The sequence below is a fragment of the Pantherophis guttatus genome, chromosome 5 (assembly GCF_059756535.1).
Source record: "Pantherophis guttatus breed Tessera chromosome 5, ASM5975653v1, whole genome shotgun sequence".
Lineage (NCBI taxonomy): Eukaryota > Metazoa > Chordata > Lepidosauria > Squamata > Colubridae > Pantherophis > Pantherophis guttatus.
In genome coordinates this window covers 126,421,591-126,448,259 of record NC_142067.1, presented here as the reverse complement: position 1 = coordinate 126,448,259, position 26,669 = coordinate 126,421,591, and positions in this window count along the sequence as shown.

The window sequence follows — 26,669 nt, the reverse complement described above, 5'->3', positions numbered from 1 at the left end:
ACAGGTAAGTGCTTCGCTATAGCTTGGTAATCATTTTCTTCCTAAATGGATTGTATACGAGTCCATCGGATGACATAGAAGAGAACAGATGTTTGTTCTTGCAAAACTGATCAAGTGGAAATGGTAATTGGGCAGCCATCCATTTGAAAATCAGGACCATACGCTTCCATCATGCTACTGTAAAATATTTCACAAACAACCTACGAGATCTGTATTCTGCGAAATGCAAAGGGAAGTTGAACTCTGAAGCAAAGGACAGACGAGACAATAACAGTATGGCAGGGTAATGTGGAAGAGGTACATAGCACAGACATTTTTTCCAGTAATTTAGAATGGAATGGAATGGAATGGAATGGAATGGAATGGAATAATGGAATAATGGAATAATGGAATGAAGAATTAGAATAGGACAGGACAGGACAGGACAGAACAGAATAATAACTTTATTGTTATAATTTATAATTAATTGTTGAATGTACACCAATGAAATTTCATTGCATACAGTGCTCAAAGGGTCACCACTTCCAATATACTCTACATAAACATGATAAAATAAATAAATAAATACAAAATTATGCATATATCCACATATATTATGTGACATGGAGAAACAACACAGATGAACACATGTCCATGGCGAGAAAAACAAATCTTGCAAGTTTACCAGATGGATGGCCTAGGAAAGAAAGCTGTTACAGAATCAGGTAGTCCTGCTAGAAATACTTCGAAACCTCCTCCCAGAGGGGAGCAACAAAAACAAACCGTAAAGTGGGTGTGTGGGGTCTCTAACAATGCTTTGAGCTCTAAGCACATAGCGCTTATAAGCAGTATCCTGAATGACAGGAAGGGAGCTTCCTATAATCTTCTCAGCTGTCCTTACCACTCTCTATAGGGACTTTCTATCTGAGGTACTGCTGTCACCAAAACAAACAGGGATGTAGTTTGTTGAAATGCTCTCAATTGTGCCTCTGTAAAAGGTGGCCAGGACAAAAGGAGAAAGATGTGCTCTCCTCATCCAATGCAGGAAATGCAGATGATGGTTTGCACACTTCACTAAGGATGATGTGTGGCGAGACCAGTTCAGATTGTTAATTATCTGCTCTTAATTACTTAATAGTGTTGACCACTTCTACAGCTGCATCCTTGATACTGAGTGGAGTTTGACTATACCACCTCTTTCCAAAATCTACAATGACCTCCTTTGTTTTATTAACATTTATTAACATTTAAATTTCTTGGATCCGGAGCCCTTTAGATCAGGAGCCCTTTCAATCGTTGAAATCTAAGAAAGTGAAGGAGCTTCTGTTCAATATGAAAGAGGGTGATATCAGTTAGGAAAAAGTAGATATTTGGGGAATAAAGTTGTTTTGTTCCTTTCTTCCTTCCTTCCCCGAGCAGCCTGTATGTTATAGATAAGGCCATTCACACAGCAGGACTCAGATACCCGGTGAGCAGGCCAATTCAATAACTCATTTAAGGCCAATGGTTGAAAGTCTGAACCTTCGTTCCATTTTTAATTATCTACTGTCGACCTCCAGAATTTGTATGCCCTAAATTTTTACCAATCCATTTCTCATCTTTAGTTTAACATTCACCTCCAGTACCTATTGTCCTAGATTGGGGAGGGAGGGTGTAATTTGTTTTTGCAATTTATGTTACTTGCAATAATTCACTCCATTTCCCCTGGCGAAGATAACAATGTTTGTGGTCAATATATTAATTTTCAGGTCCATACTCTGTATTCCATCGTACCGTCCGACATTAACCAAACATAATTCAAGTTCTCGGCCAAAGACATCTCTTAATTTCTGAACAGATGTGCATGTACTGTCATGTCCCCATCAACGTCTTTCTAAGACCACGACAGATATTCCATCTCTCTCTCTCTGCCTCTGCTTCTTTCTTCTTCTTCTTTTTTTATTGAAAAGTTTTAAAAAGTTTTACAAACATTTCCCCTTCCCCCTCCTTCCTCCCCTTCCAACCCTCCCCTTCCCCTCCCACCCACCCCCCCACTTCCCAGAGCAAAATACAGGGTATAACATTTGACAATCATAAGCTAACATAAGCTAATTATCTATAGCCTCCTATCCCCCTCTTGAACTTTTAACTCCCCTTTTAATAAACTAAATTTAAGTACTTTATAAAGTCTCTTTGATCATTCATAAGCTATTTGAAATTTTTTAGTCCGATATTTGCCTTGAATATAATCAATCCATCTTCTCTATTCTAACATATATTTCTCTTTTGAATGGTCCTTTAGATATGCTGAAATTTTCGCCATTTCTGCTAAATTTACTACTTTTAATGTCCATTCTTGAATAGTAGGAAAATCTTCCTTCTTCCAGTACTGCGCCACCAAGAGTCTTGCTGCAGTTATTAAATTCAGAATCAAATTAGTCTCTATAGCCGTACAATCTGTAATTATACCTAACAAAAACAACTGTGGAGTAACCTTTATCCTTTTTTAAAAAATATTTTGAATAATCCACCATATTTTTATCCAGAATGCTTTAACTTTTTTACAAGTCCACCAAACATGAAAATAGGTAGCATCAACACAATCACATCTCCAACATTTGGGTTGTAGGTTTGGGTTTCTTCTTAAAGCATTAAACTTCCCAAGTTCTGTCCATGGACACATCTTGCAGCTTTGCTATCAGAATTCTAGCAAATATTTGCTTAGGTTCAGTACATGTTACGCCCTAATCCCCCCCTCCTTTAGCGCTGGCATTCAGCCTGGTTGCAGAGTTGAACTTCAGAATGTTATGCAGTAATGAAATGCGCATGGGAACACACAGTGGGTCTCTGTTATATTACAAGAGCTGTATTAGTTACAGTTGCTTGAACACACATGCATATGCTCCAGCTGGACAATGATTAAGGGATGGCGGGGATAAAGGAATATAGGAAAACTCTGTCGATCGGAGTAGTATGGACAAATTGGGGCCCTTCAACCATCTTCTGTCCAGTCTTCTTTTTATTGTTTTCCAGCTACTCTCTGCTAGCATTCCATCACATGTCACCTCTCTGTTGTTCTTCCACTGACCTCTTCAGTTTGGGGATCAAATGTGACTTACTGGATAGCAATTACCGTATTTTTCAGAATATAAGACACACCGGACTACAAGACGCACTTAGATTTAGAGGAAGAAAACAAGAAAAAAAATTGTTTTTGGCCTCCACGGATCTGGTTTTCACCCATTTTTGCAAAAATGCACCCATTTTTGGCCTGCAGAGTGCTTCTGGGGACCGGGGAGGGCAAAAATGTGATGCATGGAGGGTTCGGGAACTCAAAAATATGCCCATTTTTGGCAAAAACAGGTCTTGTGCAGCACTGCAGAGTGTTTCTAGGAGGAGGGCAAAAATGTGACGTGTGGAGGGTTCAGGAGCCCAAAAACGGCCCGTATTCATTCTATTTTCACCTACTTTTAAGGGGGAGGGGGAAGTGCGTCTTATACTCTGAAAAATACGGTAACTTCATTGTCTCTAGTTGCTGTTTCAGAGTTTACTTCCATTATCTGTTCAGCTTGCTTGCTTCTAAATATCTGTGTGCGCATCTCTAGAATCAAGTTTGGGTCATTTTGCTTCGTCTTTGTTTCCCTGGGTTCCCCCCCCCCATTTTTTTTCCTTGTATAATAATACAATAACTGCATTTCTCCAACTATCTAGAGAAGGCAGGGGAGGGAGAGGGAGACAGGGAGGAGAAGGAGAGCGGGAACAGGGAGAGGGGGAGCGAGAGGGACACAGGGAGGGAAAGGAGGAGGGAGATAGAGAGGAGGAGGGGAAGGGGAAGAGGAGTGGGATCAGAAGGGAGAAGGAGAGAGAAAGGGGGAGGGGGGAATAACCATTTGTTCATTCCATGTGACATCTCGGTGTTGTCTCTAATAGTTCTTCTTTTTGTTGTACTTTCTATCTTCATTCTCATCAAGACCATTGCAACAATTCATCACTAACAGAATATTCTGATTATAGCATTTTTATACATAATTTACTTATTTGTATCTCTTTTCTAACCAATGGTAAAATTGGTTCCATATCTTAAAGTATTCTGAATCTTCTGTTTCCTTAATCATCAGTCAATCTATTCATTTCTGCACAGTCTAAAATTTTCGTAATGATTTCTTCTTCCAAAAGTATTTTCTCTGCTTTCCAATGTTGCGCATAAATAATCCTTGCAGCTGTTATTACATATATAATCAAATAGATATTTTCTTTACTAATTTTTTCTGGAAGGATACCCAATAGGAACAGCTCTGGTTTAAAATCAATACGTTGTTGTATTATTTCTTCAAGCCATATCTTAATTTTATTCCAGTAATTTTTAGCTTCTGAACATGAATGACTGATCTATTAAATGTTCGTTTGCTTAAAAAAAACAAACGTTTTTTTTTTAAAAATTGTTCAGTCATTTCATAAAGTTTATCCAAATTTTAACATGTCTTCAGTTTTGTCCCCATTTGCACCTGTAGCCTTACCATTTCCCAACAAAATTACAACATCCCTCTCTCTCCCCAATTTAGGCACTCACATTTAAAATGTTCACTGCAATTGCATTCTGTATTGCTTTCCTTCTCATATAAATTTCTGAACTACTTCTTCTGCATTACTCAATTCCCCCTCCCGTTTTCTCCTTTTTGATTTTAATCCAATTCACTCTTCCCTTTATAGCTTTTCACCCACTTCCAATTTTTTTTAAAAAATTCTATCAAAAACACTTTGTATCCCCCCCCCCCGCTTTTTTCATCTTAATCATTTCTTGCTGGTCTTTGAGTGTATTCTTGGTAGTTAGACTTTATCTACCTAGAGATATCATTTAGTTAATGTCTCCTATTTACCCTCATCTTTGTAGCATCCATTCCACATTTGATTTTTGCCAGTCTCCTTTATTTTATGGTTTCACCAATCAATCGTTTTAGATTTCTTGTAAAGATAACCAAACAATTACTACTTTGATATCTATCCATGAGAATCTGGATGATATATTTATATGTGTGTATGAGAGAGAGAGAGAGAGAGAGAGAGAGAGAGAGAGAGAGAGAGAGAGAGAGAGAGAGAGAGGGAGGGAGAGGGAGGGAGAGGGAGGGAGGGAGGGAGAGAGAGAGAGGGAGAGAGGGAGGGAGGGAGAGAGAGAGAGAGAGAGAGAGAGAGAGAGAGAGAGAAATCATGTATTGTTAAGAGAACAGCAACTCTAGCAATACCAATAGCACTTAGACTTATATAACACTTCACAGTGTTTTACAGCCCTCTCTAAGTGGTTTACAGAGTCAGCCTATTGCCCCCAACAATCTGGGTCCTCATTTTACTCACCTTGGAAGGATGGAAGGCTGAGTCAACTTTGAGCCTGGTGAGATTTGAACTGCCGAACTGCTGTAGCATATTTAATGCATGCATTCACACAATTTGAATTAGGAATATTCCTAATTGCATTCTATACCTTCTTAATCCTAACTGTCAACCATTAGAAGACAATACAACTGCTGTGATAAATCAGAATATGAAGCCTTAATACTACTAATTCCAAATAAAATCTGAACACATTTCTAGTTTTGTGCCATTGTCTTACAATTGAAGTTACATTGGCCACAATGATAGATTTAATGACCAAATATACTTATATACAAAGACAATGGAGTTGAAAATAAGGTGTTGGATTAAGATCAGCAAGACTGAGATTCAAATCTATTCTCACTCATGAAAGCTCAGGGATTAACTAGACGTTCTCCTTCAGCCAGCTAACTCCAATTTTTGTAGGGAAATTTGGAAATTCATTCCTGCAAGAAAGACAGGAATCTGGCTTGTAGGTTATAAATCTAATAATTCTGTCAAGATCCTTCTGTATCTTGAGCCTATCTTCTGGAGTGTTGGGTATTCCTGCCAGCTTGGTGTCATCTGCAAATTTGATGAGTTCCCTATCTATCCCCTCGTCCAAGTCATTGATGAAGATGTTGAAGATGTACACCAAGGCTCTAAAACAGAGCCTTGGTGTACTCCACTGCATACTTCCCTCCATGTAGATGCAGTTCCAACGTTGAGTGCGGTTGGTCAGCCAATGATGCAGTCTAACCCAATTCAATAAATAATACTTTCTCACGGTCTTATATTTTAGACATCATTCTTAGGATTCCAATCCTATACAAGCATAGCTAGAAAAAAAAATCCTGTTGAAATGATAATATGTATTTCTGGTTGTTAATTGCATTCTAAGAATTCTAAGATTTTTTTTTAAAGGAAAAGAAAACATTATTGAATATTCTGCTTTTCAAAAAAACATATTTAATTTTGGAATTGCTTCTTGAACTTGATCATCACACAGCTGAGGCTCTGAATGAATGCTATTTTCAACCCACCCAAACCATTATTGGACCATAAATAGAAACAGGTTAGTGTCCTTTTCTTTTTTTCCTTTTTTAAAGAAGGTTGAACTTTAATTTTTTCACACCTCTTTGCAATGCAGCTGGAGTGCTCCAAGACTAATAACTTGATTAGCTGGAACATCCATACAGTTTCTCTTTAATAAAATCTGAATTTGAAATGACATGGCTAAAAATAACCATTTCATTTATCAGAGGATGGGAAAGAGTATTATTTATGAAATACTTCTTCACAGGAAAGAAGTGCTTTATGTCAGCACTACAAAGCAACATTATGTTGCGAAGCTCCTGAAACAAATCGGCTAAGTTGATTTCAGATGTTCAATTGGTCATAGAATAAAACTATTTGCCCACAAAAGTTTTGGGCAACTTTTGTTCAAATTAAACCCTCATAAAAGAGATAATGGAGAACTTTGAAGGTAAATAAACTTTTGAGGCAGAGTGACAACATCAACTGAATGTTGGGCACAGAGAGTTGACCATCAAAATGGTTCCTTGAAAACATAAAGTTGGACAGCATTTTTTGTCTTGGGGAAAAAAATGAAACATGGATTAAGGAAGAAAAATCTAATCAGCTTGAGAAGTGAAAGATTGATTCTCAGTTGCCATGTATAAAAAGGTAAAGGTAAAGGTTCCCCTCACAGATAGGTGCTAGTCGTTCCCAACTCTAGGGGGTGGTGCTCATCTCCATTTCTAAGCCAAAGAGCCAGCGCTGTCCAAAGACGTCTCTGTGGTCATGTGGCCAGCATGACTAAACATTGAAGGCTCACGGAATGCTGTTACCTTCCCACCAAAGCTGGTCCCTACTTTTTCTACTTGCTGGTCTCTATTTTTTACATGCTTTTGCACTGCTAGATTGGCAGCAGCTGGGGCAAGTAACGGGAGCTCACTCTGTTACACGGCACTAGCAGGGGTGAAATTCAGCAGGTTCTGACAGGTTCTGGAGAACCGGTAGCAGAAATTTTGAGCAGTTCAGAGAACCGATAGCAGAAATTTTGAGCAGTTCGGAGAACCGGTAGTGGAAATTTTGAGTAGTTCAGAGAACCGGCAAATACCACCTCTGGCTGGCCCCAGAGTGGAGTGGGAATGGGGATTTTGCAGTATCCTTCCCCCAGGAGTGGGGTGGGAATGGAGATTTTGCAGTATCCTTCCCCTGCCATGCACACAAAGCCACACCACGCCCACCAAGCCATGCCCACAGAACCGGTAGTAAAAAAAAAATTGGATTTCACCACTGGGCACTAGGGATTCGAACTGCCAACCTTTCTGATCATCCTCCCTGTTGCCATGTATAGGTATTGACAAAATTCAGTTGTGGTAGTCAATTTAGTGGCAAAGAATTAGGAACACAGAAGGTAGAGACTTTAGAAAAACGATCAGGGACCGAGATAAAAATAAAATAAAACAAAATGGGGAAAAAAACAAAACAACCCATGGAATATAGAGCTTAATACCAGGAAAGGTCAACCCACATATTTATTTTAATTAATTTATTAATCCAATTTATATGGCTGCCATCTGTCAGAAAGTGACTCTGGGTAGCAAACCCATTTTAACTTCTCTTGCTAGGGTAGGGGAAAAAATGTATAGCTGCAGAGTAAGCACAGAAACCTTAATGTACCTTATGCTCTACAATAAACAAATAGGCCCATCTGTTATTATTTGGACTGAGAGGAGACATTAGCAAAGGGGAGTGCTTGGCTTACACTTACCTGCACTGGCCTAAACATTAACTATAAATATTATCCAGATTCTTTCTCTGCAGTATGCCTATTTCCCTGCCCTTGTATCTCATTGCGCCAGGCAGCTTCTGCTGCCTCTGCTAACTAACTAACTAATAACCCTGATAAAAACCAAGTCCTGCCAGTCATAAGAAAGCTCCTTTGCAATCAAGATTTGTAGGAGATGACCAGGCTGAATGTGAAGGAGGGGTTAAATGTGTCATCCGCCCACAAGAGAGCTAAGTCCAGCCCACCTTGATTTCCTTCTGTTCTTATCTCCCGGTAATTTCCCTTGCCTGTTAGTAGTTCAGATTCTTGTAGAGAGCTTAAAGCTTGCAATCAATCTTTATACCCATTTGAACTGCCTGGACCTTCTGATTTCCCTGGTGCTTGACAGTTTGGATGCTTCAGCTTATTTGCACTGCTTAGAAGCTACATGGTACTGAATTAGACAAATTATACCAAATCATTGGTTTATGCAAGTCAACATCACAGCAATCAGACAGCAATTCTCCAAAGGGTGTGTGTATGTGTGTGTGTGCATGCATGCACACGTGCCTGCGTGGAGATATCTCCTTCTCCTTCTCCTTCTCCTTCTCCTTCTCCTTCTCCTTCTCCTTCTCCTTCTCCTTCTCCTTCTCCTTCTCCTTCTCCTTCTCCTTCTCCTTCTCCTATTATGAAGAAGGTACAGTTTCACTTTAGACAATAGATCTTCTTCTTCTTCTTCTTCTTCTTCTTCTTCTTCTTCTTCTTCTTCTTCTTCTTCTTCTTCTTCTTCTTCTTCTTCTTCTTCTTCTTCTTCTTCTTCCTCTTCCTCTTCCTCTTCCTCTTCCTCTTCCTCTCCTTCTCCTTCTCCTTCTCCTTCTCCTTCTTCTATTATGAAGAAGGTACAGTTTCACTTTAGACAATAGATCTTCTTCTTCTTCTTCTTCTTCTTCTTCTTCTTCTTCTTCTTCTTCTTCTTCTTCTTCTTCTTCTTCTTCTTCTTCTTCTTCTTCTTCTTCTTCTCCTCCTCCTCCTCCTCCTCCTCCTCCTCCTCCTCCTCCTCCTCCTCCTCCTCCTCCGTCATTTTCTATCCACTGCAGGATGAAGGCCTCTTCTGCATCTTTCCAACCAATATGGTCCTGAGCTTCCTTTTGTCAATTGGGCCTACAATACTTGCTGATGTTGTCCATCCATCTTGTTTTAGGTCTCTTTCAAGGATGTTTTTTATCAGAGGGGATCCATTTTATGACTGCCTTGGTCCATCTGCCACCAGTTCGTGCTATGGCCTATATATATTAGAACTGAATGTTGTGAATAAAGGTGGAAATACAAGAGAATGGTTCGGTGATATTTTCCAAGACAATTATAGTACCTAGTTTGACGTAGTTGAGCTAATTTATTGATTTATTTCTATAAGAAAAATTAGGTAGCTAGTTGACCTTGCCTAAAATCAAAAGTTGAGCAGTGTTAGAATTGATTGATAGTTGGATGGGAGATAACTCAGAAATATCAAGGGAGATAATATTAAATATTAAGATTACAAAATTAGATTAGTGAGGAACAACAATGAACAGGAAGAGACATTTCTGTACTATTGCCAAGAAAATTGCAGACTTGTCTATTAAGTCACTGAGCATAATAAATGAAGGAATAAGTTACATTTATATGATCAGAAGTGTTTTAGAAGTTTGATTTCATGAACCATACTCCTGATGATGAAATATATTTTTCTTTGGCAGAAGTGTCACTAGTACACTATTTTAATTAAAATTTACTTTAATCTTGTATTTAAACATGTTGCCTGGTAAATTGTTAAAATTACAATCTCCTTCATTTTTCATAGATTCAAATCTTTTTTTTTTTTATTATTGTAACCATTAATAAAACACAGAATTTTCTGGTGATATTTTTAATCACAGGAGTTGAAACTCCTCTCTAAAATCTAATTACATTTTACAGTAGTCCGGGTTTAACAGTAATTATTATAGTATGAAACTGAAAATGCTGAAACTAAGGGGAATATGTGTACAATTAGTTCATCACGCAGTATAAATTTATGCTATTATTAATTTTTATAACACGGATTTTAAGATGGTATTTTGGTAACAGACTAATAATTCCTTAACGATGAATGTGTTTGCTTCACATTGATTCCATATAAATGACGCCATTGAGAGAACTGAGAAAAATTGTATTTTTTTGTATAATTTTTTTAAACAATAAAGCAAAACATAAAATGGAAAATGCAACCATAGAATGAATGCAGTTCAAATCGGAACCACTGTTAAAATCTGTTCTAAAATAATATAGCAGTAAACCAACAAAGACATTGCTAAGGATTCAACATTATTTCACATTTTATACTTCCAAAGTAGAAATGATTCTGCCTTAATCTCTGCCATCGCTTTCTATGTTATCTCAGTTAATAAATTCAAACAATACAAAGCTACAAATGTTGTCACGCACAAACCTACAACTGTTTCGTAACTAAAGCACCTCAAACACCAGAGGTTAATAATGGCGGTGTATGAAGCGCTATCAATTTACTCCATCAACAGCCTTCATGCGAGTTATTAAATCTACATTTATCATTCGACATAATAGAAATAAAGACAATTGAATAAAACGTTGTCATAAGATCAATATCCCGGAAAAGAAATGTCTTTGGCATCATGAAAATGTTTACAGTACACGGAAGTAAGATATAATTTTCTTTATAGAGTGACCGACACTTCTGTGAAGGCAGGATTAAAAGAATAACAGGTGAAACATGTTCCAATACTTCTTATAAGTAGCATGACTGACAGCTTTCACGCACTGTTGCTAGGGGCAACATACCCATACTGATAAAGACCCAGACACTTTCTACGCCTTACCTGCACTTGTTAAGTTAGATGATTATGTCCAAGACACACCGTCTTGCATGGTTTCTTTGAAAAAAAATTCTGAGTTTTAATCCACTTGAGCTTCTGTATTCACACCTATCCATCCGATCCCTCGTCTGCGCTATAGTACAGCATGCTATGTTATTATATCACATAATATATATTATTGAGAGCTATCAGAATATCGGCGGCTGTAATGTCACGCTATATGATTATAGCATGCTTTTCCAGCTAGCTATTAGTTATCGTAGCACCTAATGCTTGAGGTTAAAGTAGTTTTTAGATTTCTTCTTTTAAACAAAAATGGGAAATTCTCAGCATCAACATGTAATAGTAGTTAGCAGTAGCACTGATGACATCACAGAGAAGCATAAAAAAAGAATAGGTAGCTAGAGGCAGTTGTGTTAATGAGCTTAAATGAGCTTTTTATAATCAGTGGTGGGTTGCAACCGGTTCGCAACCACCCCAGATGTCGTCATCGGTGATCTGCGCATGTGCAGAAGCTTCTGTGCATGTGCAGAAGGAAGGCGCATGTGCGATCCTGTTGCAAACGGGTAGTAAAGCTAAGTAGAACCCACCCTTATTATATATATATATATTCATTCTCAGGTTTTCGTGGGTGTTTGTATGTAGGTCTTTGGTTATTCGGGTCTTCTCCCACGTAAAATTGGAAGTGTCTTGGCGACATTTCGACGAAGTCTCATTCGTCATCTTCAGGCTGGTGTTCTCGGCTTCATGCTTCCAGGAGCAAATATATATATAAATATATATATACTGTTTTATATTTTAACATGCTGTTGTGTTACTGCCCAGAATCCCTCTTTGAGGAAGGTGGGTGATTCATTAATTTGAAAGATAAATAAATAAATGAAAGTGAAGGCTAAATAGGAAGAAAATGAACCTTAGAAAAGTTAAGAAGTTAGGGAAAATCTAGGATTAAAATAGATTGCGCACCTTCCGCCGCGCTCTAAAGACCTTTTTATTCCACCAGGCAGGCCTGGCCTAACTTTCTCCCTCTTTTTAAACAATTTTAATATTTTTAATATTTTTAATACTCAAAGTTTAAATTTGTTTTAAATTGATTGGGGTTTTAATTTGTCTGGGCCAAACTATTTAATTCAATTTTATTTCTGCTTTTTAAATTTTGTATATATGTATTTTATTGTTGGCTGTTCACCGCCCTGAGTCCTTCGGGAGTAGGGCGGTATATAAATCAAATAAAAGTAAAGTAAAGTAAAGTAAAGTAAAGTAAAGTAAAGTAAAGTAAAGTAAAGTAAAGTAAAGATGACCCAAATTTAAGTAAAGCCAGTGTGTTGAACTAATCTGTTCAACCAGTTGTAGCAATTGGGTTTCTTTCAAACAGAATGCTGATCAGAGAGCATTCAATAACATTGTATTCAGAGGTAGCATTCAACCGGTAGCGGAAATCATGGCTGGGACCGCCCCCCCCCCACGGCTCTATGCCATACTATTTAGGATGTTTTTTGAGGCCAGGTGCACACTCAGAAGCCACATGTGCAAGCAAAGTTGATGTGTGGAAGGCTGGGCACATGCGCAGAAGGCAGGCACGCACGCGAATTAGGCGCAGGCACGCATGGCGAACTGGTAGTAGCATAACGCGAAATCCGCCGCTAGTCGTATTCCTTTGATATTTATCTGGCTAAAGGAATTGTCTACCGAGAAACAAGTCACTACCTTGCATTGTGAAGTGGGCATTTAAACAGTCCTCAAGAGCTCTTTCGAGAGTAAACAGTGTGTGCCTTTCTTACAACTCTTATCCTGCTTGCCCATTCTGTCAATAATGTTCATGAATATGTACTCAGTTGTTCGCTAATGACACAATGAATGTCAACAGCTTTAATGTTCTCCAATAGGGATAGGAAAAAAATTGAAGCATGGCGGCATTTTTTACAGATATTTATTGTCTCAGACTAATTTCCATACTGAATGGTAAGTGATGTGTTATTTATAAGAGACTGAGGAAAGGAGCAACATAGAAAGCACAACTGAACATTGCATTTTTGCTTTGTGTCAAAAACCTTTTGTTGTTTCTTTGTTTTTTTCTTTTTCTAGTGTGATGAAGGACACAGTCATTTCCTTTTGCATAACTGTTCCTTCTATTCTGCCCAAAGGAACACCTTTCCTGCCCCGAAAACACCATGTAGAATAGTATTTTATTTTACAATTGTTCCGGCACAAATTTCAGAATCCTGGGAGCACACCTCAATGTCTGTATTAACCTTGTATTTGAAAGATAAATCTAATTGAGCATTTAATGTAACACGGAGACTATTTTTAGACTATAATTCTACCCATGGGCTTGTACCACATCTGACATTTCTCATAATATAGTTTTAACTCTCAAGTTATGGATGATTCGTTAATTAAGGGCAGATTTCCTATTGAGCAAATGGGACTGTAACTTTTTTCATCCCGTATTTCAATTTATATTTAAAGAAATATCATTTTCTTTATATTGTATTTATATTTCATTTATATTTTATACTGTGCTGATTACTATTGTTGATATTCATTCATCCACTTGATCGGAATAATGATCTGCAGTTTGAAGATGATATAAGATATTTAAATACACAGAACTAATATTCTGAAAGTTCATACTTAATTTACTTAATATTATGTTCCTTGTAAACCTCTTGTCTATTGATTTGGGCTTTTCTTGTTTTTTTTTCCCCCTTCATGCTTCTTTTTCACGTTCACTAAGGTAAAAATTAAAAACAAGTTATAATTGCTTTTCAAATATTTTCATACAGATGTATAATGTGAAGAAATGCTCTAGAAGCATTTCAATTTTTGTGAAGAGAAGACAATTTAACACTTTAGCACCCAATTAGATTAAGCATAACAATAAAATTACATTCTAGACATCTCTATATATAAGTATATGTAAAGTCCAGTTGTGGGATTCAGCGGTTCAGGCTGGTTCAGGAGAACCGATTGTTAAATTGATGACTGGCCCCTCCCCTTCCCGCCCCTTCCAGGAGTCCCCATGCACCCCATTTTTGCTCCCAGGAGGCTGCAGGGAGGCCTACTAGGCCCAAAACAGGGCACGTGGTGGTGGTATCCCCCCCCCCGTGGCCTGTTTTTGCTCCCAGGGAGGTGCAGGAGGCCGAGTGCTGTCTGTCATATGCCCTGGCCACACCCATCTTGGCCACGCCCAACCAGCTGGTCATTAGGGCAGAGAACCGGTTGTTAAATTATTTGAATCCCCCCACTGGTAAAGTCCTATTGCATTATGTGAAAAGCTCAGACAAGAAGAATATATTTTTATTCCAAGTAACAGTAACAGAGTTGGAAGGGACCTTGGAGGTCATCTAGTCCAACCACCTGCTCATGCAGGAGACCTAAACTAGGGATTCGAACCACTGACCTTTCTTATCAACAAGCTCAGCCTCTTAGCCACTGAGCCACCTAGGGAGCCACCTGAATTAATAATAATAATAATAATAATAATAATAATAATAACGACAGTCGACCACCTGATCAGTGGGTGCAGCAAAATTTCACAAACTGACTATCTACAACGCCATGACTGCGTTGCTAAGATCATTGGAATCACTGGAAATTGTGCCAGAAGTTTGGATTTGAGTACAGCAAAAACCACTGGGAACATCAGGTTGAGAAAGTTTTAGAGAATGAGAAACTCAAGATCTTGTGGGACTTCAGGATTCAGACTGACAGGCACTTAGTCCACAACACATCTGACATAACAATAGTTGAAAAGAAAAAAGTGTGGTTCATTGACATTGCAAAACCCCTTGGTAGTACAGGGGTTTAAGGCACCCTGTTATTAAGCTGGTTATTAAGACCAGCTGCCTGCAATTACTGCAGGGTTCGAATCTCGCCAAGGCTCAAGGTTGACTCAGCCTTCCATCCTTTCTAAGGTAGGTGAAATGAGGACCCAGTTTGTGGGGGCAATAAGCTGACTTTGTATAAATATACAAAAGGATGAAGGCTATTGCTTAGCGCATTGTAAGCCGCCCTGAGTCTCCGGAGAAAGGCGGCATATAAATCAAATTAAAAAAAAAAAATACCTGGTGATGCATGGATTAAAGATAAGCAGCAAGAAAAAATCACAGAGTACCGGGATTTGCAAATTGAAATTGAGCGACTGTGGAAAAAGAAATTGTGTGTTGTCCCGATTGTAATTGGAGCTCTTGGAGCAATACCCAAAGGGCTACCCCGCTATTTAGAAATTCTAAATTTACCAGACTTGAACATTTTGACTCTACAAAAAACCACCTTACTCGGAACAGCTTACATCCTCCGACGATACCTTAACAGTTCCCAGGTCCTTGGTTAGGATTCGAGCTGTTGAGCTATTAACCAGCGTCAAAGGCTGTGAATCTCACCAAAGATTAAATAATAATAATAATAATAATAATAATAATAATAATAATAATAATAATAATAATAATAATAGTAATATAATCGTGTGTGTGTGTATGTATAATGTTATATTATATTTAACATTATGGGGATTGTTATGTGTGTTGGACCTGGTCTTTGGGTGTTAAGTGAATTTTGTTGTATGGGTATACTGTGTATACACATACAATGATAATAAAGTTATTTATTACTTTATTTAGTTTATTATAATAATAATAGTAATGAAGTTTAAGAAAATTCTGAATGAAACTCTTTAAATAGTTTAGCACTCATCCCACAGAAATCCAGGAAGGAAGGAAGGAAGGAAGGAAGGAAGGAAGGAAGGAAGGAAGGAAGGAGGGAGGGAGGGAGGGAGGGAGGGAGGGAGGGAGGGAGGGAGGGAGGGAGGGAGGAAGGAAGGAAGGAAAGAAAAAAGGAAAAATATCTACAATATGGGTCAGCTTGAAAGTAATCATAATGCTACAAATATAGGTGAGGTCTTCCTCCAATTAAACCTGACCCATAGTGACTTCATGGATTTGTCTGTTTAATTTTCTTGGCAATAGTATGTAGGTAGTTTTTCATATCTTCTTCCAAGATGTATTATTTGACTTCCCAACTAGTTTACAGCCCTGAGATTTCATGGTAAGCTCTTTCAAGAACTAGCTAAGTTCCGGCCTGCTCAGCATTTCTGAGGTCAGATAGTTGCTCTTATCTCGCAAGATAATCATAATAGGGTTGGGACAAACTCCCAGTATTAAGGGGTCACCATGAGTTAATGCTGATATAAGATTTTCTTTTTGATGGCAATTGTATCCCTACTTCCTATTTCCCACTAGGAAAAGAAGCTGTTAATTAGAAAATATACAGACTCAATTTTGAACACAACCTATAATGATAAATAGAATTCATGCCTCCCAGATGGTAATGCAGCTAGTATCACCTGGAGATGATATAAGAAGTAAATAGAACAACTCAAAGACCAATCATCCCATAAACTTCACTTCTTGATCTCCTGGTAACACTTTAGTTTAGGAAGAAACAAACCCTAATCACATAATTGTTCTCCCATTAAGCAGTAGTTACCATGTAAAAGAGCTGGCTTTCATCTAGCTAATCAGGTGTGATTACAATTCTGCGGCTTGCATATTTGTACTGTTCTCAAAACAAAAGCAAAAAACAACAACAAAAGCTTTGTTGTGTGTTGCGCAAATATCTGCAAAGGAAGAGGAACACAACAACAGTTGATAGGAGTAGTAGATTTAAGATGATGGGACATGATGGATAAGTGAATCTTTCATGCTCCAGTAAAGTAGGCAGAGAAGTAAGGAGGGAGATGATGGACAGACGGATGGACAGGTGGATGGATGGATGGATGGATGGATGGATAGATAGATGGATGGATGGATAGACAGTTTCTCTTTATTTATAGACATCATCATCACTCAGGCTTCATATGTCCATTCTAGCTTGTTTGTTTCCTTTGTATATTATGATGTGATGTCAGGACAAAATGATGTAAATATATTTTACTTTGAATACATTTGAATTAGATTAATTTATGCTATATAGAAGGTGTGTAGGTCAGACTTTTGAATTCAGCAGGGCACTGAGAAATGAGAAAAAAAATTGTATGTATCCATGCATTTGTGGAAAAATTATACAATTATTAGTATTAAACTCTGGATTTTTTGTGACTATGAAGTCACAAATGAGTTACTGAGCATGGTAATTTATACGGAAGAAAAGTATTTGTAAAGGTGCTTAATGAACGTTTCGCCATAAATGCAGAATAAACTCTCCTTGAACCGCGAAATGGATGGCAAATAAATTTGATAAATAAAATTTAAAAAATTCAAGGATGTGTGATATGTCATTGTTTGTGTGCTGTATTTATGGATGCATGTAAAGGGAATATGTTAGCAACGTGTTGCTAGAATCATGAATATGACTCTATTTTTGTAAGCAGACAATGCCTTTCTGCTGATCGAGAACTTGAATAATCTGCAGCAAAGTTTGATTGTAACGGCAGGACGAAGAATATGAATCTGAAAATTAATATATCAAAGATCAAGGTAATTTTGTTTGACATGGAAAATGGTGCGATCAATTGCAAGTTTATAGACATGGGTGAAAAATTAGAACCAGGAAATGGCTTTGTGAGAATGAAAAATGGCAAAATTTTAAGATATACAGATGCTAGGAGACAGTGAACAAATAGTCTGTACTCTCCTGTGAGAAATGAATGCTTGTCAAAAGAATAAAAAATATATATCTACATTGCGTAAGAATATATTCTACTTCCTTTGTTGGCTGGAATTAAGAGTTGGGTGTATAAAGAGAAACATGAAAGCTGAATGCACTACTTATTAAATGAATCGAGCCAAGAATGAATGGAGGCTGAATGAATACAAAGCTGAATAATCATCATGAAAGTACATTGAGGTTGTTAGATCATATAGAAGGAACAAATGAGGATCAAAACACGAAGCAAATATTATATAAAGGAAAAGCGAATGGACAAAGAGGAAAGACCAGGAAAGGTATAGTCAAAAAAATAGATGAGATTGTGAAAAAGAGAGAAGCAATAAATTTAAACAACAAAATATGAAGCATGAAGCTCTATGGAAACATGAAACTATTAATCAGTGGAATGACTTGCCTCCAGAAGTTGTGAGTGCTCCAACATTTGTGATTTTTAAGAAGAGATTGGACAGCCATTTATCCGAAATGGTATAGGGACGTGATGGCGAACCTATGGCACACGTGCCACAGGTGGCACATGGAGCCATACCTGTGGGCATGTGAGCATTGCCCTAGCTCAGCTCCGGCGCAGCAGCTGATTTTTGGTCCTTCTGGACCCACCAGAAGTCAGGAAAGGGGCTGTTTCGAGATTCTGGAAGGCCTCCGGGGAGGGGGTGGGAAAGGCCATTTTCACCCTCCCCAAGCTCCCAGAAAGGCTCTGGAGTCTGGGGAGGGTGAAAAATGGGCTTTGTAGTCCCACCGGAAGTCAGGAAATGGTCCGTTTCCAGCCTCCAGAGGGCCTCTGGGTGGGTGGGGAAGGCCATTTTCACCCTCCCCAGGCTCCAAGAAAGCCTCTGGAACCTGGGGAGGGCGAAAAACAGGCCTATTGGGCCCACTGGGCCATTGTGTGCCAAAAGTGAAGTAAGTGCAGGGGGTCGCATGCATATGCATGGGGTGCATTGAATTATGGGTGTGGCACATGCACGTGCAAACCCCCCCCCATGCTCCCCCTGCTTTTGGCACACAGCGGCAAAAAGGTTAGCCATCACTGGTATAGGGTTTTCTACTTGAGCAGGGGTTGAAGTAGAAGACCTCCCAGGTTCCTTCCAACTCTGTCATTCGGTTAATTTGAAATGTTTCACAATGTAAAACAAGGATGGTTTGAATGGATAAAAATGAGGGGTATACAGGTAGTCCCTTCTGTAGTGACTGTTCCAGTTAGCAACCATTTGTGGCTATGACAGTGATGAACAATTAACTTTACAACCAATGAGATAGGTACGTAGATAGATAGATGATAGATAGATGATAGATAGATAGATAGATAGATAGATAGATAGATAGATAGATAGATAGACAGATTGATAGATAGAGATGATAGACAGCTAGATAGATAGAGATAGAGATAGAGAGGATAGAGATAGATAGATAGATAGATAGATAGATAGATAGATAGATAGATAGATAGATAGATAGATAGATGATAGATAGATAGATAGATAGATAGATAGATAGATAGATAGATAGATGGATAGATAGATGGATAGATAGATGGATAGATAGATAGAGAGAGAGAGAGATAGGTTGGTAGTTAGATAGGTAGAGAGAGAGAGAGAAGTATGTAGATAGACAGATGATACATAGATAAGAGAGAGAGAGAGAGAGAGAGAGAGAGAGAGAGAGAGAGAGAGAGGTACATAGATAGATGATAGATAGATAGATAGATAGATAGATAGATAGATAGATAGATAGATAGAAAGATAGAGATAGAGATAGAGATAGAGATAGAGATAGAGATAGAGATAGAGATAGAGATAGAGATAGGTAGGTAGGTAGGTAGGTAGGTAGATAGATAGATAGATAGATAGATAGATAGATAGATAGATAGATAGATAGATAGATACATAGATACATAGATACATAAATAGATAGATAGTTTATAGATAGATGATAGATGCATGAGAGAGAATTAAATTAACACCCTAAGCATTAATGAGTCTTCCAACACTCAAAATAAGGCACATTCTTCAAACGGACACAACACAAATTTATCACTGATTGGTGCTAAAATAGAAGTTTTATTTCCATCGCTGAAGTTCTCCAAGATGCTAAAAGATTGAAAACAATCACAGTTACCATCCTCCATTCTTATTTGTCTATTCCCCCACTCCCTTCTTTTCTTTTCTTTTCTTTTTTTTTTTGGTCACTAGCTAAATTAGTTTTAGATAGTAAAACACTTCTCTGGATACAATCCCTTATATCGGCAAACTTCAACTAATAACCAAATGAAGCCCATTGTTCAAAATCAATACTGCATTTTCCACAGCTTTCAAACCATGATGAAATGCTCAATGGAATATGTGCGTGCAATTGTCGCAGCACATTAAGCTTTCATGTTCTATTTAACAAAAAGAGAGAGGGGTGCAAGGAGAGGAAGATCTCATCAAGAGTGTAAAATATGCTTCCAGACAATCCGCAAATATTTCCATTCAGAAGTCGTTTTGATTTAAAGCATGTATTAAACAAGTGGAATTCTAGAGTGCCAAGCTTTTTTTTTTTTTTTTTTAAAGCTGCTCAAATAATTATAATGTGTGATATTCCGGAGTCAGAAATAGATATTTCCCCAACAAAGACTGACTACAATGGGTGCCTGGTTTCCTTAATGTTTAATAATATGATTGTTCCAAAATTTGCGCTAAAGACTTTATTTGATTGGTTAGCTTCGAAAAATAAAGAAAATGCGGCCCTAAGAAAAAAAGATTTCAATGAGGCAAGAATGGCCACTGATCTCAAACAAAATTTAGCAGTTCCTACCTCCAGAACCCCATTAGATAAAGAAAAAAAAAGTTTATTATTGTTGTGGTCCACCAGCAGCCTGTGGAGTTAGCAGTGGAGTCAGACAGTGAGGAGGCTGGGGAGGACAATGGGCCAGTCCTGGAGTCAGGGGAAGGCCCAGACGAGGGCTCTGAGTCAGAGGCAGAGATGGGTCCAGGGCCATCTGGGTGCGATGTGTGGACTCTGGAGCCTCCAGAGTCAGACAGCAGAGAGGCAGAGGAACAGGAGGAGCCTGTTCCTAGTGCACACATGCACAGAGCTGCCAGAAGGCAAGAGCAGCTAAAGCAAAAAGGACGACTCGGGAGTAAGGCCAGGAGATGATTGGCCCCTTCCATAAGGCTTAAAAGAGTAGCAAAGGCTCTTGGGCTCTTTGTAGGAAAGCAATGTTGCTAAATCTGTTTCCAGTCGGCGTCTCTTGTTTCTGAACTTCATGTGTCTTTCCCAAGAAAGGCCTTTGGCAGGGTGCCAAAGAAGATAAAGGTTTGTGACAAGCCCGAAGGACTTCTTCTGAAGGACTTGTTTGGCAATTAATTTGGACTAAGCTGGGAATGAAGTAATTCTCAGCTGTTACAGTAAAGTAGGTTTGTTTGGGACTAATTGTGTCTTGTAATGACTCAGTAAGCCTAGGTCACAACAATTAATCAAAAAAAAAAAAAAGACAATACTTGGTCTCCAATAAAAAAATCCAATAAAAAAATGCTACTATGAATTTTACCCCTGAAATCAGAGTTATTGCATTATGTAGATGGGAGGGGAAAAAAGAAAGAAAGAAATCCAGTTGGCTTTTGAAAAAACACTTTTGGGACAACCATGACCTGGATGAATGAGAATCTCAAGACACAACTGAGCCCAAAACTTCTGTTGCTAAGTGAAATATTTATTAATTGAGTTTTGCCCCATTTCATGACTTTTCTTGCTGTGGTTGCTAAATAAATCACTGCAGTTGCCAACCTCCAATGTTGGAGAACCCACAACTTCTGAAGGCAACCTGTTCCACGGATTGATTCTTCTCACTGCAAGGAAATTTCTCCTTAATTCTTGGTTGGTTTTCTCCTTGATTAGTTTCCATCCATTGCTTCTTGTCTGGCTCTCTGGTGCTTTGGTGAATAGTTGATTTCCTCTTTTCCATGGCAACCCCTTAGATAATGGAACACTGCTATCATCTCATCCCTAGTCCTTGTCTTCATTAGCGATACCCAATCCCTGCAACCGTTCTTCATATGCTTTAGCCTCCAGTCCCCTAATCATCTGTGTTGCTCTTTTCTGAACTCTTTCTAGAGTCTCAACATCTTGTTCTGACCTAGCTCCCTTAAAAAGCAGGAAGCAGAGTCTTGGTCCTGGCAAAACATCTTTTATTTACATGACTGTGAATTCCTTTCATTCACAGTCAGCAAGGCCTGTCCAAACAGTTTTTCAAAGGAATATTTATCAACACAGACCTTATCTCGCTTGGAAGGCTGCCAGGTAACTAGTTTCCAAACGCAGTACAAGGCAAAACTTGGCACAGAGTTTCTCAGAGTCATGAAACAAACAAATTGTTTCCTGCAGAAGCCCACTCCCCGTTCACTTCTCTTTTGTTTCCTATGGGGGGGGCAATCACCTCCAAGGTGTGGCTTTACTCCCAAGTCGACCCTGCTTTCTAAGTTGCTCTTGTCTTCTAGCAGTTCTGTGCATGCACACACTGGGAACAGGTTCCAGCTGTTCCTCTGCCTCACTGCTGTCTAGCTCCCTCTCTGCCTCCGATGCAGAGCCCTCATCCGAGCTTTCGCCAGCCCCCAGGACTGGCCCAAGTTCCTCTCCAACCTCCTCACTGTCCGACTCTGCTGCCCGCTCCACTGGCCGCCAGTGGGCCACAATACATCTTTTTTATATCATGGTGTCCAGAGCTGGATGCAGTATTTCAAGTGTGGTCTCACCAAGGCATTATAAAGTGGTACTAACACTTCACATGATCTTCATTCTATCTTAAATTGTGGCCAAAAATATTTAATTATTTTTAAACTGTTTTTAAATTTTATATGTTTTGTTTTTATTCTGGCTGTTCACCGCCCTGAGTCCTGTTGGAGAAGGGCGGTATACAAATTAAAACAAATAAATAAATAAAATAAATAAAATCTATCTGTTAATGTAGCCTACATATCATTTCTAGTTTAAATGAGAGCTCAGTCTTCAGATCAGTTCTTCGGTCATGAACTTCTGGTGCCCATTGATGCTAGGATACATTGGGAAGAATGTTAGACTGTGTTGTCTTCAGAGGATCTTCTTATGCTGTTTTGATAGCTGGTCACATCTCAATATTTTGAATGAAGTTAATGGGCTTTGGAATTCCTCCCGCCTCTATTGTTACATTGTTAGACGAATTCCAAAACAAACAACAATTAGCACTGAAGAATCCAGATTTCACATTTGTAATTACAAAAGATGATCCATCTGGGGTTGCATTCCAGATGGTTTATCTTTTTATTTTATTTTATTTTTTTTTAAGTTAAAATCCATGAAAATTGTTTTGTGGTAAAGAAATTTCCCACATGTTCCCAAACATGTTACAGGAATACATTAGAAATGCATTCGATCCATGAATTTCTCTCATATGTTTGAATGGAAAGTCAACATCGGGAAAACATCGCTAGCTATTATAATGTGCTTATTTTTTAAAAAACTAGAAATAGCTCCCATTAAAGCTCTCAATTCTTCTAAATAATGATAAATGAAATACTCAAAGCAATTGTGAAGGCAGAGATAAATAACTGTACCGTCGCTCTTTTGCTATTGGTTATTCTTCACTGATTAGTATCACAAAGAAGAAATTGCATAACATAGTTCTTCTAAAATTCTAATTAAAGTGTTAATTAATTGCAGCTGGCGTGCCTTAATACAGTTAATACAATTAACCAAGAAGGAGAGAACAACTCAGCTGAATTATGCATGCCGGGGGCATAATGTTTCCACTTCATCCTACTCCAAACTTACTGTGTCATATGGTGAGATTATTCTAAAATATCAGTGTGAGAATTGCTATTTCATTCCGTATAGATTCAGGAACAAAAATTGTAAGATGGCATTTTTGTTTTTGATTTTACACACACACACACACACACACACACACACACACACACACACGGGGCCGCACGTGTGCACTTGCTTCGCTCATGTGTGCACACGTCTTCTGCACATGCGCAGAAGCGTTCTGATGACATCAGAGTCGGTGGGTGGAGCCTCCTGCCAGTTTTACTACCAGTTCTAACCGATCCGAACCGGGGACAACCCATCACTGATACACACACACCAGAGGTGGTATTCAGCCGGTTCGGATCGGTTCAGGCGAACCTGTAGCATCCTATTTAGGCACATTTTTGAGGGCGGGCGCTTGCACAGTAGGTTGCACGCACAAGCAAAGTGCATGCACAGAAGGCACATGTATGTGTGAAGCTAGTGTGTGTGTGTGGTGAACTGGTGGTAACAAAATGTGAAACCCACTGCTCACATACACACCCATCTGGCTGTGAGCCACAGGAGAAATAATGAAAATTAAGTCACGCTTTGTTATGATGATACAGCTCCACTACCCCTGCCCAAAACAGCTGTAACAAATAAAAGAGCAAGTAGAATAAGTAATATTTGGCAGTTTGGCAGCAACATTTAATTGGAGGAAAGGGAAAAGAAGTAAGATGATGACCAGAGAAACTGTAAGTTCCATGTGGTCAGCTTGAATGGAGATCTGTTTGTCTGTCTGTCTGTCTCTATCATCTATCTAACTATCTCTAACAATGTCTGTCTCTCTATCTGAGTGGTCCTTGGTGCTCTCTTGATTGTGATGATTGATTACCCAAAGTACGTATCATGATCATGACTACTGAGATCATCATCATCATCTCAACTCTGAGCTATAAATGTTTTCTTTTATTTGTGTCTCTCTATCTCTTTATCTCTCTGTCTATCTCTATCTTTCCATATCTTCCTTCCTTCCTTCCTTCCTTCCTTCCTTCATTCCTTCCTTCCTTCCTCTCTTCTATCTATCTATCTATCTATCTATCTATCTATCTATCTATCTATCTATCTATCTATCTATCTATCTATCTACTGTATCTATTTATCTACTGTATCTATCTATCTATCATCTATTTATCATCTAAGTATCTGTCTATCTATCTATCTATCTATCTATCTATCTATCTATCTATCTATCTATCGTATCTATTTATCTACTGTATCTATTTATCTACTGTATCTATCTATCAATCAATCTATCTATCTATCTATCTATCTATCTATCTATCTATCTATCTATCACCTGTCTCCCTGAATAGGTGTCGATTGCAATATGTTTGTATGAAGAGTTGACTGTGGTTGGTTGAATGCTTTCTGAGGACTAAGTAAAGTCTGCTGCACGTATCATTTAGGCAATTTCCAGGCAGTGAACGAAGAAGGAATTCTAACAGAAGAGTTCTGTGTAGCAAGAACAAGGCATAGATATGTCTGACTTGTTGCTGCTGTCTAATAACCATCAGCTTTTCTGCAGGGTATTTAATAAATCTAATTCAAATGTTTCTTCTAAGTAGTCAGCACAAGAACCAAGAGATAAAAAAATGAATGGAAATGACTCTGCAGTTTTACTTTGCAATGCTTTCTAGTAAGAATTAAAAGGTTTTTTTAAAAAAGAAAAAAAGTGTGCATCAAATACCACCTCACTGCAGTGCCTGAGGACAAAGGACTATAGCAGCAAATAGACATACAGCAGCTCATAAAGATGGAGAATTGTTGCACCAGCCAAAGGAGGCTGATAGAGGAGACAACCATTTAAAATGAAGTGAACTGAGCAGCAAAGGAAGTCTAACAGAGAACCAGCTCAGAAATCTAAAGGCTCCTCAGCTCCACTGACATTAGTATAAATTTTGTCTACGTCAGTATATTGGTAGATCACAGCAGGCGGCAGTAGGACCGACTGTTGCTATCCTCAAAAAGTCAAGAAATGTAATTAATAAAAAGTCAAATACAATTTTATCGAAAGAAAAGTCAAGAATTGAATTTGATTACTGTTTGGAGGAAAGATCATGAGCAAATTCCAAGGGTATTAGACAAGGGAAAGGAGGAGAGGAATGGTGGAGAGAAAAGGCTTTCCGACGGAAAGCAATGGGAAATCATTTTGATTCTCTTGCCCCCCTCCACCCAAAAAAAAATTGGATACAGTTTAAAGTTTGAGTACCTTGGTATTCAACTGCTTTGAAATTCATCAAATTTGGTACTCAATGCATTTTGACCAGGGGTAGTATGCACTTACTTTCCCTACTGGTTCATAAATGTGAGCACGCACGCATGTGCTTTACTGTTGCACACAACTTCCATGCATGCACTCAGCCTCAAAAACATGCCTAATATAGGATGGCATAGAGCTGGGGTCAGGGAGGGTGGGAGTGGGACTGCTATTTCCACTACCGGATTGGGTAAACCAGTCCAAACCAGCTGAATACCACCTCTGATTTTGACACAAAAATTTTGCCCCAATATTCAAATGTTGTTTGGTATTCAGCACACAAAGTAGAACTCGGTGTCAGCTGCCTTATGAGATTTTACATTATTCCTTATGGGAAAAATTCATTTGACACTCATAAAAGGAGTCTTGGTGGAGCAGCGGACTAAAGCGCTGTTAAGTAGCACTTAGCTGCCAGCTGCCTGCAATTACTGTGAGTTCAAATCTCACCAGGCTCAAGGTTGACTCAGCCTTCCATCCTTCCGAGGTAGGTAAAATGAGGACCCAGATTGTGGGGGCAATAAGCTGACTTTGTATAAAAAAGGACACCGCTTAGCGGGGGCCCAAAATCCCTACTAAGCAGGTATATACAAAAGTATGAAGGCTATTGCTTAACACATTGTAAGCCGCCCTGAGTCTCCAGAGAAGGGCGGCATATAAATCGAACCAATAAATCAATAAATCAATAAATGAATGAATAATTTTTGGTACTCATCACCAATTAATGATGAGTACCACTGTAAGTTCATCTTTGTCTCCAAGAGTTAAACCCGACTCAATGAAGTTTTACCGGTTTATATATCAGCAATTCCTGAGATATGATTGAAGAGGAAGGTACAAGAGTCTTTTTTTATTATTATAATATTTTATTATGCCACAAAATGACAATCACATAACATACAACATATAAATATCTCCTCTTTTTTTTAAAAAAAAACAATGTTTCTTTGTGGTCTTTTTTCCATTTTGTATCTTTTCGTCCTTATCTCGT